The sequence below is a fragment of the Schistocerca gregaria genome, chromosome 8 (genome assembly GCF_023897955.1).
Source record: "Schistocerca gregaria isolate iqSchGreg1 chromosome 8, iqSchGreg1.2, whole genome shotgun sequence".
NCBI classification, from domain to species: Eukaryota; Metazoa; Arthropoda; class Insecta; order Orthoptera; family Acrididae; genus Schistocerca; species Schistocerca gregaria.
In genome coordinates this window covers 493754978-493770913 of record NC_064927.1, presented here as the reverse complement: position 1 = coordinate 493770913, position 15936 = coordinate 493754978, and the positions used below count along the sequence as shown (strand labels likewise).

General features: G+C 43.5%; 2 protein-coding genes across 6 annotated transcripts in view; one reads left to right on the top strand and one right to left on the bottom strand.

The window, feature by feature from the left end:
• Positions 1-10110, bottom strand: part of LOC126284459 (serine/arginine repetitive matrix protein 1) — a 177076-nt gene extending 166966 nt beyond the window's left edge. For both annotated transcript variants that reach the window (XM_049983381.1, XM_049983382.1), the window contains exon 1: positions 9965-10110. The gene's annotated coding sequence lies outside the window, so the exon portion shown is untranslated. The remainder of the gene's footprint in view (positions 1-9964) is intronic.
• LOC126284460 (trichoplein keratin filament-binding protein) overlaps positions 1-15936 on the top strand; it is a 713651-nt gene that overhangs the window by 198963 nt on the left and 498752 nt on the right. The gene's annotated exons all lie outside the window — the stretch shown is intronic.

Sequence of the window (15936 nt, the reverse complement as noted above, 5' to 3'; positions counted from 1 at the left end):
CATCAGCGACCGTACAAAGTCCCAGTTTTTACGTAGTCCAATTTTTTTACACAATCTAATCTAGCCACTATCACGAGTGATGATAATGATGATGAAATGACTGCGACAACACAAACACCCACTCCTCGGGCAGAGAAATCTCCAACCCGGCCGGGAATCGAAGTCGGGACCCCGTGATCACAAACTAAATGACGATTTCTTGATATCTGTTAATGTATTCTATCAAGCGATCCCCTCTTTTAGTCAGGCTACGCCACAAATTTATGTTCTTCCTAGTTATATTCAGTATCTCCTCGTTAATTACGGAAACTACCCATCCCGTTTTCAGCATTCTTCTATAGCACCACATTTCAAAATCTTCTGGTCTCTTCATGTCTAAACCGTTTATCGTCCATGTTTCACTTCCGTACATAGCTACACTCCAGATCGGAAAAACTTCCTAAGTCTTAGATTTATTTTCGATGTTAACAAATTTCTCTGATTCAGCAATCCTTCTCTTACTATTCTCAGTCTACATTTTATATCCTCTCTATGTGAGCCATCATCAGCTAGAGCAAAAACCATCTACTACTTTAACTGTCTTATTTCCTGATATTACTTCCCTCAGCTTCCCTTAATTTAATTCGGCTGCATTTAAGTAACGATGTTTTGCTATCGTTAATGTTCATCTTATGTCGTCCTTTCGAGACACTGTCCAGTTAGCTCAACTGCAGTTTGTATCTAGTCCTTTGCTGTCTTAGACATAATTACAACGTCATTGGAAAACCTGAGTTTGTATTTCTTCTCCCTGAACTTTAATACTTTCTCACATTTTTCTTTGGTTTCCTTTACTGCTTGCTCAATATACCGATTGAATAATGTCGGGGATAGGCTAAACCTCTGTCTCACTCCCCTCTCAATCACTGATTCACTTTCATGCCGCAATACTCTTGCAATCTCCGTCTGGTTTCTGTACAAATAGTAAATAGCCTTTCGCTCCCTGTATTTTGCCCGTGCAATCTTCAGAATTTGAAAGACTATTCCAGTCAAGATAGTCGAAATCTTTCTCTGAGTCTAGAAATGCTATAAACGTAGGTTTACCTTTCTTTAAACTATCTTCTAAGATAAGTCGTAAGGTCAGTATTGCCTCGCCTGTTCCTACATTTCTCCGGAACCCAAAATGTTCTTCCTGTAGGGCGGTTTCTACCAGTTTTTCCATTCTTCTGTAAAGAATTCTTGGTAATATTTTGCAGCTGTGACTTTTTAAACTCATAGTTTGCTAGTTTTAACACCTCTCAGCACCTACTTTCTTTGGAATTGGTATTATTACATTCTTTTTGAAGTATGAAGATATTTCACTTGTCTCATTCACGGTCCAGTCACATTAATGTTATCACCTGCCAAAAGCCACCTTTCTCAGTGCGGGCCGTTGCGAGATGTGCAGGAAGTGTGTCATTGGGCTTCTGCAAGGTACCGACAGGGACACGTAGCCCTGCCGACTTCAGTGCCGTGGCCAGCTACGATAGGTTTCTTAGTTGAGGATCCATGGCGCGATCGAGGCGGTCCCACAGATTCTCGATTGGGTTTAAATCCAAGAAGTATGGTGGCCCGGGGTGTACGGTATACTCATCCTGGTGCCCTGCGAATCACGCACGTACAGCGCGAGCTGTGTGGTACTTTGTATTGTCCTGCCCTGCCGACAGATCCCATCGATCCGAGGATGAACAAACAGCTTGCAATAGTAGACAGGTCCCCAGAGATAGATGCGTACTTGTGTTGATCCATTGTGCTTTCCAGAATCACAACATCACCCAGAGAACGCCACGAAAACATTCCCCCGGCCGTATCTGCTGCAGGGTGTTTGCCTCCATGTGTCCTGTGCAGCGTAAAACGTAATTCATCTGAAAAGCAACATGTCGCCACTCAGTGGACGTCCAGTTAAGGTATTGGCGTGTGAATTCCACCCTTTGTCGCCGATGAACATCAGTCGGCATGGGTGTATGAAACAGGCACTCTGGCACCTCTTGGGGATATCCATACGCAGCAACGTTCGGTGAACGGCCATTGAAGAGACACTGTTGTTAGGTTCATGTGGGCGGTCAGTTGGTGAACAGTTTCACGTCTGTTCGCACGTACACGTCACCGCAGCCGTCTAACACCCGTAACATCTATGGCCCATGGTGAACCACAGCTTCCTCGGCGCTGGTTTTGAGTATCGTCATTTTGCCATATGCGATATACTTTAACGAAGGCGACATGCTAGCAGTTTTTCAAACGTAGACGTTCGGAAAATGCGACCATCCTTGGTCCGAAATTCAATGATCATGCCCTTTGGAATGCCAGATAACTCAGTCGTTTTCCACATGTTGACAACGAATGCACTGTTTCCCCCCTTCCCACCCCCACTGCTACCGCTGCCACCTGTCGGCCGTCAGTGGATATTGCACGTTGATGCCAAACATACACGGTGGGCACATTAATGTAAGTGGGCCGTGTACATCTTGCATATCAAGTGGAACAGTTTAGTCAAGGCAGATTCTCTCAAGATATCAGTAGTTCTGACGGAATGTCATCTGCTCCAGCTCCCTTGTTTCGGCATAGGTCTTTCAGTATTGTGTCAGATTTTCTCGCAGATCGTATCTGCCATCTCAGCCTAACCTATTTCCTCTTCCCTTTCAGTAATATTGCCTCCAATTTCATTTCCCTCGTAGAGCCGTTCTTTATACTCCTTCAAACTCTGAACTTTCCCTTGTTTGCTGAGTACGGGTTTACCATCTGAGCTCTTGATATTCATACAGCGGCTTCTCTTTTCTACAAAGGCCTCTTTAATTTTTTTGTAGACGGTATTTATCTTCCCTCCAGTTATAGATGCTTCTAGACTTATATGTTGACTGTTGTTACAAGGCCAGATCAATGGTACAGAATGTAGCCCTGCAACTACTGCAAAGGCTGCTTGCCCCTCTTCAGGAATTTGTCAGTTGCCAACTTATCATATAAAAAAATCATCCATCAACAGAGCTATGGCCTCTGTTACTTTGCGTCCTATCGATCGATGATCATCCAGGACTATTTCTTGTGCGGAATGGTTTCTCAAGTAACTACGCCTGCTGGATGTCCTGAACAAAAACAGTTTTTGGATGACGTTTATATTAGTTGAAGGAATATGTAACTGTTGTCGTTTGATAGTGAGTGGCTGCTATAGACAGCATGCAATTTTGCTGTTATCTCGTAGCACGTTTTCCTCAGTATAATAAAAATCAATGAAGCCCGACGTTTTTCCATTTCGGCTAAACCCGCGAAACACAACTTCACTGATAAGGCTACTAAACCCAAACTAAAATATGAATCAGTAACGTATTTGTTTTGGTGTCATCTGACACAGTAACTCCGAAATTTTCTGATACCATTACCCCTAACTTCAATAAGATATTACCTATTACACTGCGCCCCACGCCCCCGTCATGTAACTAAAATGAAAAATAATTTTCTTTAAACACTTTCATTGTTAAAATGACGAAAGATAAATATTTAGTTTTTGTAGGTGTTTTATTAAACCATGATACAATCGGTACTGCTTATTTCCAACATCTTCTTTACATAATGTTGATGAAATTCTGAGTGCATAGCGAGTGCTACCTGCAGCTACTTCTCGGAAAACAAAAACCTCAGTATCCACGTTGAGGGTAGACATTTGTTACAAAACTCCTCCCCTAGCGACATTTGCTTGACCTAAACCGTGCACTCCCGTTCAAAGTCAGCCAAATTAAAAAGTATGTATTATACCTTGGCCTACTGTTTGTATATTACTTGATTGCTGGACTTCTTATTCTGAACTGACAGAAATTGGAAGGCTTCAGGCGCCAATGCTTTGAGTCTGACCACCGTCACTAATTACAAAAATAATAACAATAGAATAATAATCAGTATACGCCCTACAAAATGGCAATAGCCATGACATATTAACTGTTGTATTATGCTGTCAATTACTTCGTTCATTTTTTCGAAGTGAATAATAAAGCAATTTCTGGTCTATTGTGGGAACTATGAACAACTGGGAGAAAGTATTTTCATAACGTATTGAATCGTATGTAATGTATAAGTTTCAATTTTACTTTCATAGGTGCGTAGTCCAAAATATGCCGTAGTGAGTGGACCACGAGTGGAAGACATTCATACATTCGTTTGACAAGCTGTAACCTCTGCAACATTGGGTCACACGTTACAGCTAGTATCTGGAAAACATGTATCTAATGGTAAATAAGGAATAAATTACAGTCTTTCGAAATAGTGATAATAGTAATGATCTTTTGAAAATAATGTAGTTTTGTGACCAAAACACTCGAACTCTTCCATTTTTGTCCCCTAGAAAGTTCCATTTTACCCCTCAGGCGTAATTACGCCCATTTGGGAACCACTGATATAACAGAAGGCGGTAGAAAATCATCTCTCGTCAAAGACGAGTACTTAGCGAACCACCCTGATAGAAGCAATGTTCCGATATGCAAGCAAGACATGCTCAAAATCAGGTCAAACAAAACTGGGCTTACGGTTTTGGTTCCACGGCAGTGTGTCGGAGCTGTGAAAGAAAGTTGTGCACCCATTGTATGTTTTTTTGTGCAAATCACTCCAGGGCTGTTACAAAGAGCCTGGTCAGTACTTCTTCGTGTCTGGCTGTTGCATGCACCATCCAGCCTCATTATAGTCACTGTGCGGCCCGTACTATTGCTACGTAGGGACTTCAGAATGTAAGTTGCGCATGACCATCTCACTCTAAGCTAAGACCATGACGCAACTAGAGTGGCACATTTTTCAGAAGGTAGTACACGTTCCGGGTATCCTTCATCAACGTGTGGGAGCGAAATGGCGCGACAACTGCAAACGCACTCCAGAGTTTATGTACGCGGGGCAGTACTATTCTTGAGGGCAAAACGTGTAAGGTGCACTCAGATTCACCGTGAAATTTTAGTGCTATGTGGACCAAACGAACTGTCGCGCCCAGGCGTAGTAAAACGACGCCAGCAGTTTGGCCGAGATCGCACATACGTGGGTGACGCTGGTCCGTCGTGCACCACGCGATTTCCATCTTGTCGGCAAGCTGAAAGAACATCTAAAGGGAAAGAGATTTTACAGCCAGGAGGAAGTTCACACATCGGTTATGGAATGACTCCGTCACCAAAGGGCGGATTTCACGAACAGTCGCAAATGAGTGGTTGGCCTAGATGTTAAAATCCACATTATTACACACTTGTACCAAATGGATTCGCATTTGTAGATGGCACCTCTATAGACTGTGTAACAAATTTCGAGGAATGAATATCGATTCTCAATTGAAGTGGGGTGACCACACAATGATACTTGCAAACAGAATGTCATCAGCAAGTTATGTCGTTACAATCCTGTCATCACTATACATCAGCCATTGTCTTTTAGTTACATACTATTCATTTTTACACTCAGTTCTTTTGGTATACCATTCTTTTCTAGGGGGACAAATGCACAAAATATGAAAATAATTTCCAAACTGGAGAAAAGGGCCATAAGGATAATAAACAAAAATATTAGTCGAGCTCATTGTAACGATCTGGTGATTTCAGATGTACTGAATGATTATGTTCACCAATCAGTTGTACAAATCAAAAATAACATTGATAATTACTGCACAGACAGCTCTGTCCATGACGATGGAGCAAGATCTTTGTTGAATTTACAATTACCTAGATAGAATAAACATAAAGCTAAAAACAGTGTTTTAGGCCAAGGAATACAACTGTATAGTAGATTTCAAAAGGAGATTAAAGAAATTGCTTAAACGTATTCAGAGCGGCAGCTAAAAAGCTATCTGTTGGGAAATACATTCTACGCATTGAATGGTTACTTGGATAATGTACAGTAGGGATTTGGTAAAAAAAAGTAACTCAAAATTAATAATAGTAATAACAATAACGATAATAAAACATCTGTGTTCCACAATATATATTTCCCCTATTTCCTTTTCTAAATGTTTACACCTACATCAGGAAGAAAATTGAGGAATGTATTGAAAAAAGAAGAGTATAAATTTTCACATGTTGTTTCAGAATGCTAGCAAAACGAATGGTTGCTGCAAACGGTCAGTCTACCGTTGAGTGAGTTTTTACAGTTGTTGAAGCATTGTATTTGAGAAACCTCGGAAAACAAGCGAAAATGGTGTATAAATGAAAGAAACTTCGTATTTGAAGTACATGGAGATCCTGCAAGTCTTAATTGTGTCTCCTTGGAGTTTGTTAAAAACGCTGGCGAACAGTTGTCATGCTTGATAGCCTTCGAAAGGCAGAAAATAATCGTTGAGTCCCAGCATTTCCCATATTATTATGTTGTCCATTTACGACATTGTCATCTCAAAACCAGATTTGCCTGCATCCTGCTAGTTGGGCCATTGCTATATAGCTTGATTTCGCTATTGGAAGTTCAAAAATCACGTTGTGCTAACGTCGCCAGAGGGGAGCCGCCTTCCATATACTGTTGAATTTGTGTTGTTCGTTAACACTGAATGCTCCTTGCGATTGCGGCACACTGGTTACTACAGCATGAGGCAATTTTATCGGTGTGTTGTAGTCCGCTGTGGGGAACAAACGAGGTCTTTAAGTAGGTGACACAGTCGTATGTCAACCAACGCCGCTGCTCGTTGCTCAACGTGCATTGGTTTCTAAACACTCCCCTCTGAACACAGAAATGAAGCGTTAGTTGATTAATGGGTGTGACAAAATTTTGCATTTCTAATTCTTGAAAATAAGAAACGAAAGCATCGCTGTATTGAAGCGATCACAAACATCATGTGCGGAACAGAAGTTACTAGTGTCCTCCGGGTAAGAAATAATTGCATTTTTTAAAAATATACTGTACTGTGCACGACAGTTTGTACTGCTTTCTAATGTGAGAAATAATTATTTCGAGTGACTAGTGATGTAATGCGAGATTATTGATGTAGTGCTAGTCATCCCACGGTTCATTATGAGTGGACATAATTCGTATTCAGATTTTTCTGTGCTGATGTGCTGGGAAACTCCAAAGTGAATGCTGTTATATGAACTACAATATAGTGTCTAAATTAATACTGAAGAAATCCATCACGGGGCTGATTTTTTGACTGTTATACATCCTATGATACACAGTTGTTGTAATTGAAAAAAAGAAAAACCTGTCTTGCCAACACAAAATTATTGGATATTGGATGCATCACTGCGAATGGCAGCTTGGTGCTTCCAAGCCAGGCAGGCTGCCAAAATATGGAATGTTGTATTTGACACTTACTGCTGCGGTAAAATACTGTCGCAGTAATACTCTTGTTGCGTTCGGTGCCAAGCTGTCTCGTTAAATACGTTGCTATGTCAATATTGTATCCTCTACTCGGGAATGTTAAATATTACGTTCTTGACAGTACTAGTGTATTGCTTCGTGGTATATTAGACCCATTCAGAATATCCCTCTTCTCGAACCCGAACGCTGAAATAAACGTGAATGCGCATCGATGTCCATAATTTTCTCGTGATCCTGGCTTTTTACTATGCGTTCACGTTATTCAGTATTAGTGGTTCTCAAAATGTTTTCACAAAATCCGGGATGCAACAAAACTCTCCGTGAATTCCACGATAAAAATCAAACATCGTAAATGAGACGAGACAAATAAAGGAAGTTAACATTGACTTACCAGCAACTATGACGCGCGGAGTGGCCGCGTGATCTAAGGCGCCATGCCACGGATTGTGCGGCCCCTCCCGCTGGAGGTTCGATTCCTCCCTCGGGCATGGGTGTGTGTGTGTGTGTGTGTGTGTGTGTGTGTGTGTGTGTGTGTGTGTGTGTGTGTGTGTGTGTGTGTGTGTTCTTAGCATCAGTTAGTTTAAGTAGCGTGTGAGTCTAGGGACCGATGACCTCAGCAGTTTGATACCTTAGGAATTCACACACATTTGAACATTTTTTTTTTATCAGCAAACATCAGTCCAGTATATCGTGTGCTTGTGAGGATGGTCCATTAAGGTTCAAGAACCATTCTATGATTTGAATAGTGGAAGTTGAGTAGTGTTCACTACGACATAAGGGTATAAAGTGAGTCTACTAGGTGCGTTCAATTTAATTCTGGTTCCGCATGTGGTGTGTGGGGTACAGTTAGTGTGGTTACGATTCTCCTATTTTTGAGCAGAATATACGTAGGAATACGTGATATAGGACTTGAGTTCATCTAGGAATTCACAAGTTAGGTTTAGAATGTCAAATGATTGTGAGAGGTGAGAAACAGTGCAGTCGATATTCCTAGAAACAAGATGCGGCTCAAGTTCGTCCAGTACAAGTGTGTTATCTCTAAGAGTGCAGGGAGGTATGGAATTGTTAAAGGCATCATTGATCATCATAACTAACTGTAACGCTTGGTTAAGATGGTTTTGATTATGCGCGAGGACTACAGAACTTACTTCGATTCTAGCAGTCTGAAGGCGACGTTAGTAAATTGTTGTATTGATGTAAGACAGAGAAACAGGTATAGTTCGGCGTGCTGTGACTTATCGTAAGCTATGATATTACGAGAATTTTGCTATTTGGGGAGCAAAATAACTGATGATGGTCGAAGTAGAGAAGATATAAAATGTAGAATGGCAACGGCAAGGAAAGCATTTCTGAAGAAGAGAAATTTGTTAACATCGAGTATGGATTTAAGTGTCAGGAAGTCGTTTCTGAAAGTATTTGTATGGAGTGTAGCCATGTATGGGAGTGAAACATGGACGATAACTAGTTGGACAGGAAGAGAATAGAAGCTTTCGAAATGTGGTGCTGCAAAAGAATGCTGAAGATTAGATGGGTATATCACATAACTAATGAGGAGGTATTGAATAGAATTGGGGAGAAGAGGAGTTTGTGGCTCAACTTGAGAAAAAGAAGGGACCGGTTAGTAGGACATGTTCTGAGGCATCAAGGGATCACAAATTTAGCACTGGAGGTTAGCGTGGAGGGTAAAAATCGTAGAGGGAGACCAAGAGATGAATACGCTAAACAGATTCAGAAGGATGTAGTTTGCAGTAAGTACTGGGAGATGAAGAAGCTTGCACAGGATAGGGTAGCATGGAGAGCTGCATCAAACCAGTCTCAGGACTGAAGACCACCACAACAACAACAACAACTCAGTGAAAGAAACGGACAAACCGTAAATCCGCGTAGTCATTTTCATCCATTCTACATCGGAGTACGACATACATATCCATTTTGTCAGTCAGTGTGAAAGAGGTCAAAATCAGTTTGTTGCCATCCCTGCTCGTACTATCCATCAGCTGAAAAATGCAATAATTTTTACTGATCCTGGAAATTATTAAGAGCAGTGTCATCTGAGCCATCGGGAAATGCCTCGAGGTCTAATCTGGCAGTACGGGTGTCCTAGTAATGACTGTTGTAACCGTTGACGAAAATGGGTAGAGGTGAAGGGAATTACAGATCAGTCGCGGGGAGGTGACGGTTATTGAATGAGGTAGGCACTAGAGTCTGCAACAGAACTGTTGCCGGCAAACAGTGGCGCGTGCCAGAGAGATAAGTGGTCACCGGACGCGTCCGGCAGTGTTTGGTGTAACTCGCCTGGGACAGGGGGGCGTTGTGCAGTCTTAAGCGCGTGGCCTATCGTTTGTCAGTCCGAGGCGTACGTTTTGACACGGCGGGTGCTGTGCGGGGCCATTAGGCTGCCGCGACGGTCTAATGGTTAGCGTTACTGGCTAGTAACGCTGAGGTTTCGCTTTTGATTCAAGGTAACCGTCTTAAATTTTTATTTATTGGAAACGTAAGGAATGGGATCCACTTCGTGGGGCAAGTGAGAAGGTACCCAAATGGGAAAAGCGTCGACATTGACACGCAAGCCGCCAGAGTGGCGTCAAACCGAAAGACTCGCGTCAGGCTGGGAGCCACAAGAAACCTCGGGGCTTTAACGAACGAGAGCCACCGTGAGAGCATTCGTGTGACAGTGTGGTGGACTTACGCGTGCAGCTGATAGGGGATGTCGGGCGTCTCTGGCACTCTGTCGACGAGCGGCGTCGGCGTGGGCGGCCGGTTGCGTCGGCGATGTGGCTGCAGCCGAGGAGGCTGCCGGTCGCTGGGCGGGCAGGTAGCGCGTCTGCTGGGGACTGACTGGTGGGTGGGTGGCGAGCGCGCCCTGCCGCGGGGCGCCGCTATTTCTGGCCGGGCTTGGCGGCCGCGCTACGTCACGGGGAGCAGGCGAGCCGCCGCCGCCGCCGCCACCGCTGCACAGCCTGCGGGGCGTCACACGCTGGCGTGGCTACTGCAGGGAGACCCGCGACCTCGATGCGTAGAAAATGGAGGACTTCAATTCGTGATAACAACCAAATTTTTCTCATTTTTTGTGCGTTTTCTAAGTAATATGCGTGCGGTAGCTAATCAAAGATTTCAAAACATTAACTAAACTTTCCCCCACTTTATTCTGTTATTCCATATAATATATTCAACGTGCCAATTAATGTTGCATTTAGTTTTACTCGAAAATGCGTTAATCAAAAGATATGACTAATTGAAAATGATTGTATATTTCGTCATGAGAAACATCTAGGGAGCTAATCCACATATTTAAATAAATTACCATACAAGTTTCGCATTTCACAAAAGTAATTAATTTACGGAATAATTAACATAAAAGGTAACCACCATCCTAATTTTGTTTTGCCTCTTATGCTTGTGAGATTCCGAATTTTGATGTTATACCTTCGTCGAACTCATCTTCTATGAAAAATACGGTGAACTTCACTAAATAATTAAGTCACTAATTAAGATTTTTCGTAATTTATCATACCGAAAAATATTTTTTTCAAAATGACAGCCACACTTCTAAATAGGGTGAGCGTACGATACGACTACTGCCACTGTCATACCTAAGCAAAGGATCTGGCAGAGAACCCGAGGAAATTCTGGACGTATGTAAAATCGCTGACTGGTCTGAGGCTTCCACCCCGTCACCTGTTGACTCGTCTGGTTTGCCAGTTGAAGATACCAAAAGCCGGTTTTAAATTTCAAGTGCAAGAAACCTTTCACGCAGAAAAATCGTACAAACATACCGTCCTTTGACCATCGAACAGATTCCCCTGTGGACGGCATAGGAATAATCATCCCTGGCATAGAGAAACAACTGAAAGATTTGAAAGCAAATAAATCACCAGATCCGTATGGAATCGCTGTGCGGCTTCACAGCGAGCACTCTACGGTATTGCCCCCTTACTTAGCGTACATTTGTCATCACTAGCCCAGTGCATAGTACCAAGCGACTGGAAAAAGGCGCAGGTGACTCCTGTGTATAAGAAGGATAAAAGAACGCATCCGGAATATTGCAGATCAATATCGCTAACATCGATTTGCTGAAGAAAGCTTCAACATATTCTCAGTTCGAACATAATAAATTTTCTTAAGGTCGAGAAGGCTATGTCTACGAATTAGCATGATTTTAAAAAGCATCGTTCGTGCGAAATTCAGCTTCCCTTTATCTCACACGACATACTGCGAACTATAGAGGAAGAGCAACAGGCAGATTCCATATTTCTAGATTTCCAGAAAGCATTTGACATGTGTCCCATTGAAGACTGTTAACGAACTACGAACATATGGAATAGGTTCCCAGGTACGTCAATGGCACGAAGACTTCTTAAGTAATACACTGAAGCGCCAAACAAACTCGTATAGGCATGCGCACTCAAATACAGAGGTATGTAAACAGGCAGAATACGGCGCTGCGGTCGGCAACGACCGGTTACTCTTGCTACAATGGCAGATAGTCAAAATTTAAGTGAGTTTGAACGTGGTGCTACAGTCGGCGCACAAGCTGTGGGACAGGTAACGACGAAGTGAGGATTTTTCCGTACGACCGTTTCACGAGTGTACCGTGAATATCAAGAATTTCGATAAAACATCAAATTTGCGACGTCGCTGCGGCCGGAAAAAATCCTGCAAGAACGGGACCAACAACGACTGAAGAGAATCGTTCAGCGTGACAGAAGTGCAACCCTTCCGCAAGTTGTTGCAGATTTCAGTGCTGGGCCACCAGCAAGTGCCAACGTGCCAACCATTCAACGAAACATCATCGATATTGGCTTTCGGAGACGAGTGCCCACCCGTGTACCCTTGATGACTGCACGACAGAAAGCTTTACGTGTTGCCTGGGTCCATGAACATCGACATTGGACTGTTGGCGACTGGAAACATGTTGCCTTGTCGGATGAGGCTCGTTTCAAATTGTATCGAGCGGACGGATATGTGCGGGTATGGAGACAACCTCGTGAATCCATACACCTTGCATCTCAGCAGGGGACTGTTCAAGCTGGTGGAGGCTCTGTAATGGTGTGGGGCATGTGCAGTAGGAGTGATGTGGGACCTCTGATACGTCTAGATACGATTCTGACAGGTGACACGAACGTAAGCATCGTGTCTGGTCACCTGCATCCATTCGTGTCCGTTGTGCATTCCGACGGACTTTGGCAATTTCGGCAGGGCAGTGCGACACCCCAAACGTCCGGAATAGCTGCAGAGTGGCTCCAGGAGCACTCTTAGTTTAAACACTTCTGCTGGACACTAAACTCCCCAGACGTGATCTTTACTGAGCATATCTGGAATGCCTTGCAACGTGCTGTTCAGGAGAGATCTGCACCCCCTCGAACTCTTACGGATTTATGGAGAGCCCTGCAGGATTCATGGTGTCAGTTTCCTCCAGCACTAGTTCAGACATTAGTCGCGCGATGCCAAGTCGTGTTGCAGCACTTCCGCGTGATCGCGGGGGCTCTGTGTGATTTTAGGCAGGTGTACCAGTTTCTTTCGCTCTTCAGTGTAGTATAGTATCAAACTGTCCGCCCAGATAACCGTGCGTGTTAAACCACCGCTTCCGGGACAGGGGGATGCGTCCGCCCGGGTAGAATACGCCCGGCAAATTAACGAGGTGGTTCGGTATGCCAACCAGCCTGGATCTGTTTTTTTAGGGTGTTTCCCACATCCCAATGTGTGAATACCGGGCAGATACCCACGTCCCACCTCAATCACACGATTCTCAAACGTTTAGGAAACTTTCGCTCACTTTCACGTAAATAACGCTACACACAGACAGTTGGGGTGCACACATCCCCTCCCATAGGTAATGGAGTGGCGACAGGAAGGGCATTCGGCCACCCTTAAACTAAAACCACGCCAAATACTTTAATAATCATGGCGCCTCTGCGCCGAAACGGGACAAAGAAGCGAGAGGAAGAAGATAGAGTAACATTAAATTGTTTTCCTTGCCTTGAGACTATGGGTTTACGACGTGACTATGTTTAGATGTTAAGCAAGCAGTTGAGTTTATTTGGCTTTGGGCTATGTTGATTATTATTGTAATAAAACCCACCTTCTTTGAAACATTTCAGGCAGACTCTTTCGAAGGGCGTAACAGAAGTTGCCAACGCTACATGATCTGCGTGAACAAAATTCCTGTTGTGCTCTTGAAGGTTGCGGTCATTTGTGTGGATGTTAAAGAGCTCTGTCCAAACTGCTGAAAACAATCGAGAAGTCAGTCAATTACCCTGTACCATGTCCGTTTCAATAAGCATCTTTGACGAAGGCGTGATCTTAGTCTGCACGAGCACAAAAATTTTATCAAACGTAAGTTTAATTCTTTCGGTGGCGAAGTTTTACTCTTCTCGATTGAGGACTGCGTCGGAGGTAAGCATAATAGACGGCTTCTTTCTCGTAAGTAATCGTGACAGCGAATTGTACGTCACCGCGAGCTTTTGATCACCTCTGCCAGGAAACTCAGCCAAAGACACGCTCGACAGAGTGTTCTTTAACGACGTCGGCCTATAGCTGAAGCAGTTTATTTTTGCAGGAGCATAAATCGGGGAATTATTGAACTGGTGGTACTTGTGCTGTCTACTGTCGTAGAAATTCTCCAATACTCTATTTAATTAGTTCAGGACACATTTTATTTCATGACATTATTGCACTGATTTGCAAATGTTAGAATGGTGGTACGAACTTTTCTTACCGAACATCATGACGGGACACTCAGTAATACAAATGTATTGACTTACCTCAGTCCTGCTGGTCTCTGAGTGCACCCATATACTCATAAGACAAACAAAGCGAGGTGGCGCAAGTCGCTGGACTCGTGATATTCAAATCCTCGCCCAGATTTTCTGTTTGAGGCGGTTTTTATGAAGGCCAGTGTAAGAATAACAACGCAAGGAGGTGGTTTAACGTGCCGTCGACGATCGTGTCAAGAGAGGGAGAGGAAAACTACGAATAACGTGAGATGCAGAGCATTTATATTAATACTAGCAGAGTACCCGGCGTTGCCCAGACTTCTATTACTCCATCTCCTCCTTCACCCTCTCCCTGTCCATCTCCTCCACACCCTGCGCTCTGTCCATCTACTCCTCCCCCCCTCTATCTGTCCAACTCCTCCTCCCTATCTCTCCTACTACGTCCCCCTTCCCTTCTCCCTTTCTCGGTTCACTTGCTTCTCCTCCTGTCTGTGTCCATCTCCTCCTTGCCTCTCGCTGTCTGTCCATCTCCTCTTTCCAGATTCTCTCTCACCACGTAGGAGGCTGGTGGTTCTTATCTTCCCGCAGTATTTCTTTGAGATCGTAACTAATATATATATGTATCAAATTTTGCTGAAATCGTTCCATAGGTTTAGGGTGAGCTTTATACCCTCGCCTTTGCCCGCGTCCGCACACGTCAAATACGCTTCACATATATTGTACACATATTTCTCCTGTATGACTAGCGAACTTCGCCGTGCACTTTCGTTTTGACGCAGCTCAATGTTTGTGACGTCGTGTCTCGTGAACTATGTATTTTATAATAATACAGTTTTGCAGGTACCTCCAATGACATATGTGGATACTATCTGCGAAATGTGTTATAAATAAACGTCATGGTATGATGCCCCAGTTTTTTAAGCATCTCAACGTTTATGATGTCATTTCTCCAGAACTGTGTCGTATAATATGTATCTTTAAGTACATTCACTGGCGTATGTTGATACTGTCTGCGAAATATCTTGCGAATACGGTTGGTAATAAATAAGTAACAAATTAAAAGGTCATGCTTCATGCGGCTATTTTACTGCATGAGCAGCGAAAATGTAGGCTAAAATATGGGTGTTCACGCGTCGTGGGCTACACTGACCTTTCACTCCACTCCCAACCCCACCACTTTGATTGATAGGTGATTCTCCCCCACGCCCCACATTTTTTTTTTTTTTTTTTTTTTTTTCCATGTGGTAAGTGATATGTGTACCAAGTCTGATTGAAATCAGTTTAGTGGTTTATGAGGAGATGTGAAACGTACATACATCATTTTGATACTGATGGAATTGTGGACAGAGACTGGACGGAAAGAAAAGTCTTCATTAATAGCTGAAAATGTTGCGTGTGTTCTTAGTGAAAATGAGCTTCCAAAGAGCAATATTTTGTTTGTTCAAAGGATTGGCAGAAGCGCAGGTGGAAATTGTTGGAGGTACCAATGCAACATCCTTACTACATCTACATCTACATTCATACTTCGCAAGCCACCCAACGGTGTGTGGCGGAGGGCACTTTACGTGCCACTGTCATTACCTCCCTTTTCTGTTCCAGTCGCGTATGGTTCGCGGGAAGAACGACTGTCGGAAAGCATCCGTGCTCGCTCGAATCTCTCTAATTTTACATTCGTGATCACGGGAGGTATAAGCACGGGGAAGCAGTATATTCAATACCTCATCCAGAAACGCACCCTCTCGAAACCTGGCGAGCAAGCTACACCGCGATGCAGAGCGCCTCTCTTGCGGAGTCTGCCACTTAAGTTTGCTAAACATCTCCGTAACGCCATCACGGTTACCAAATAACCCTGTGACGAAACGCGCCGCTCTTCTTTGGATCTTCTCTATCTCCTCCGTCAACCCGATCTGGTACGGATCCCACACTGATGAGCAATACTCAAGTA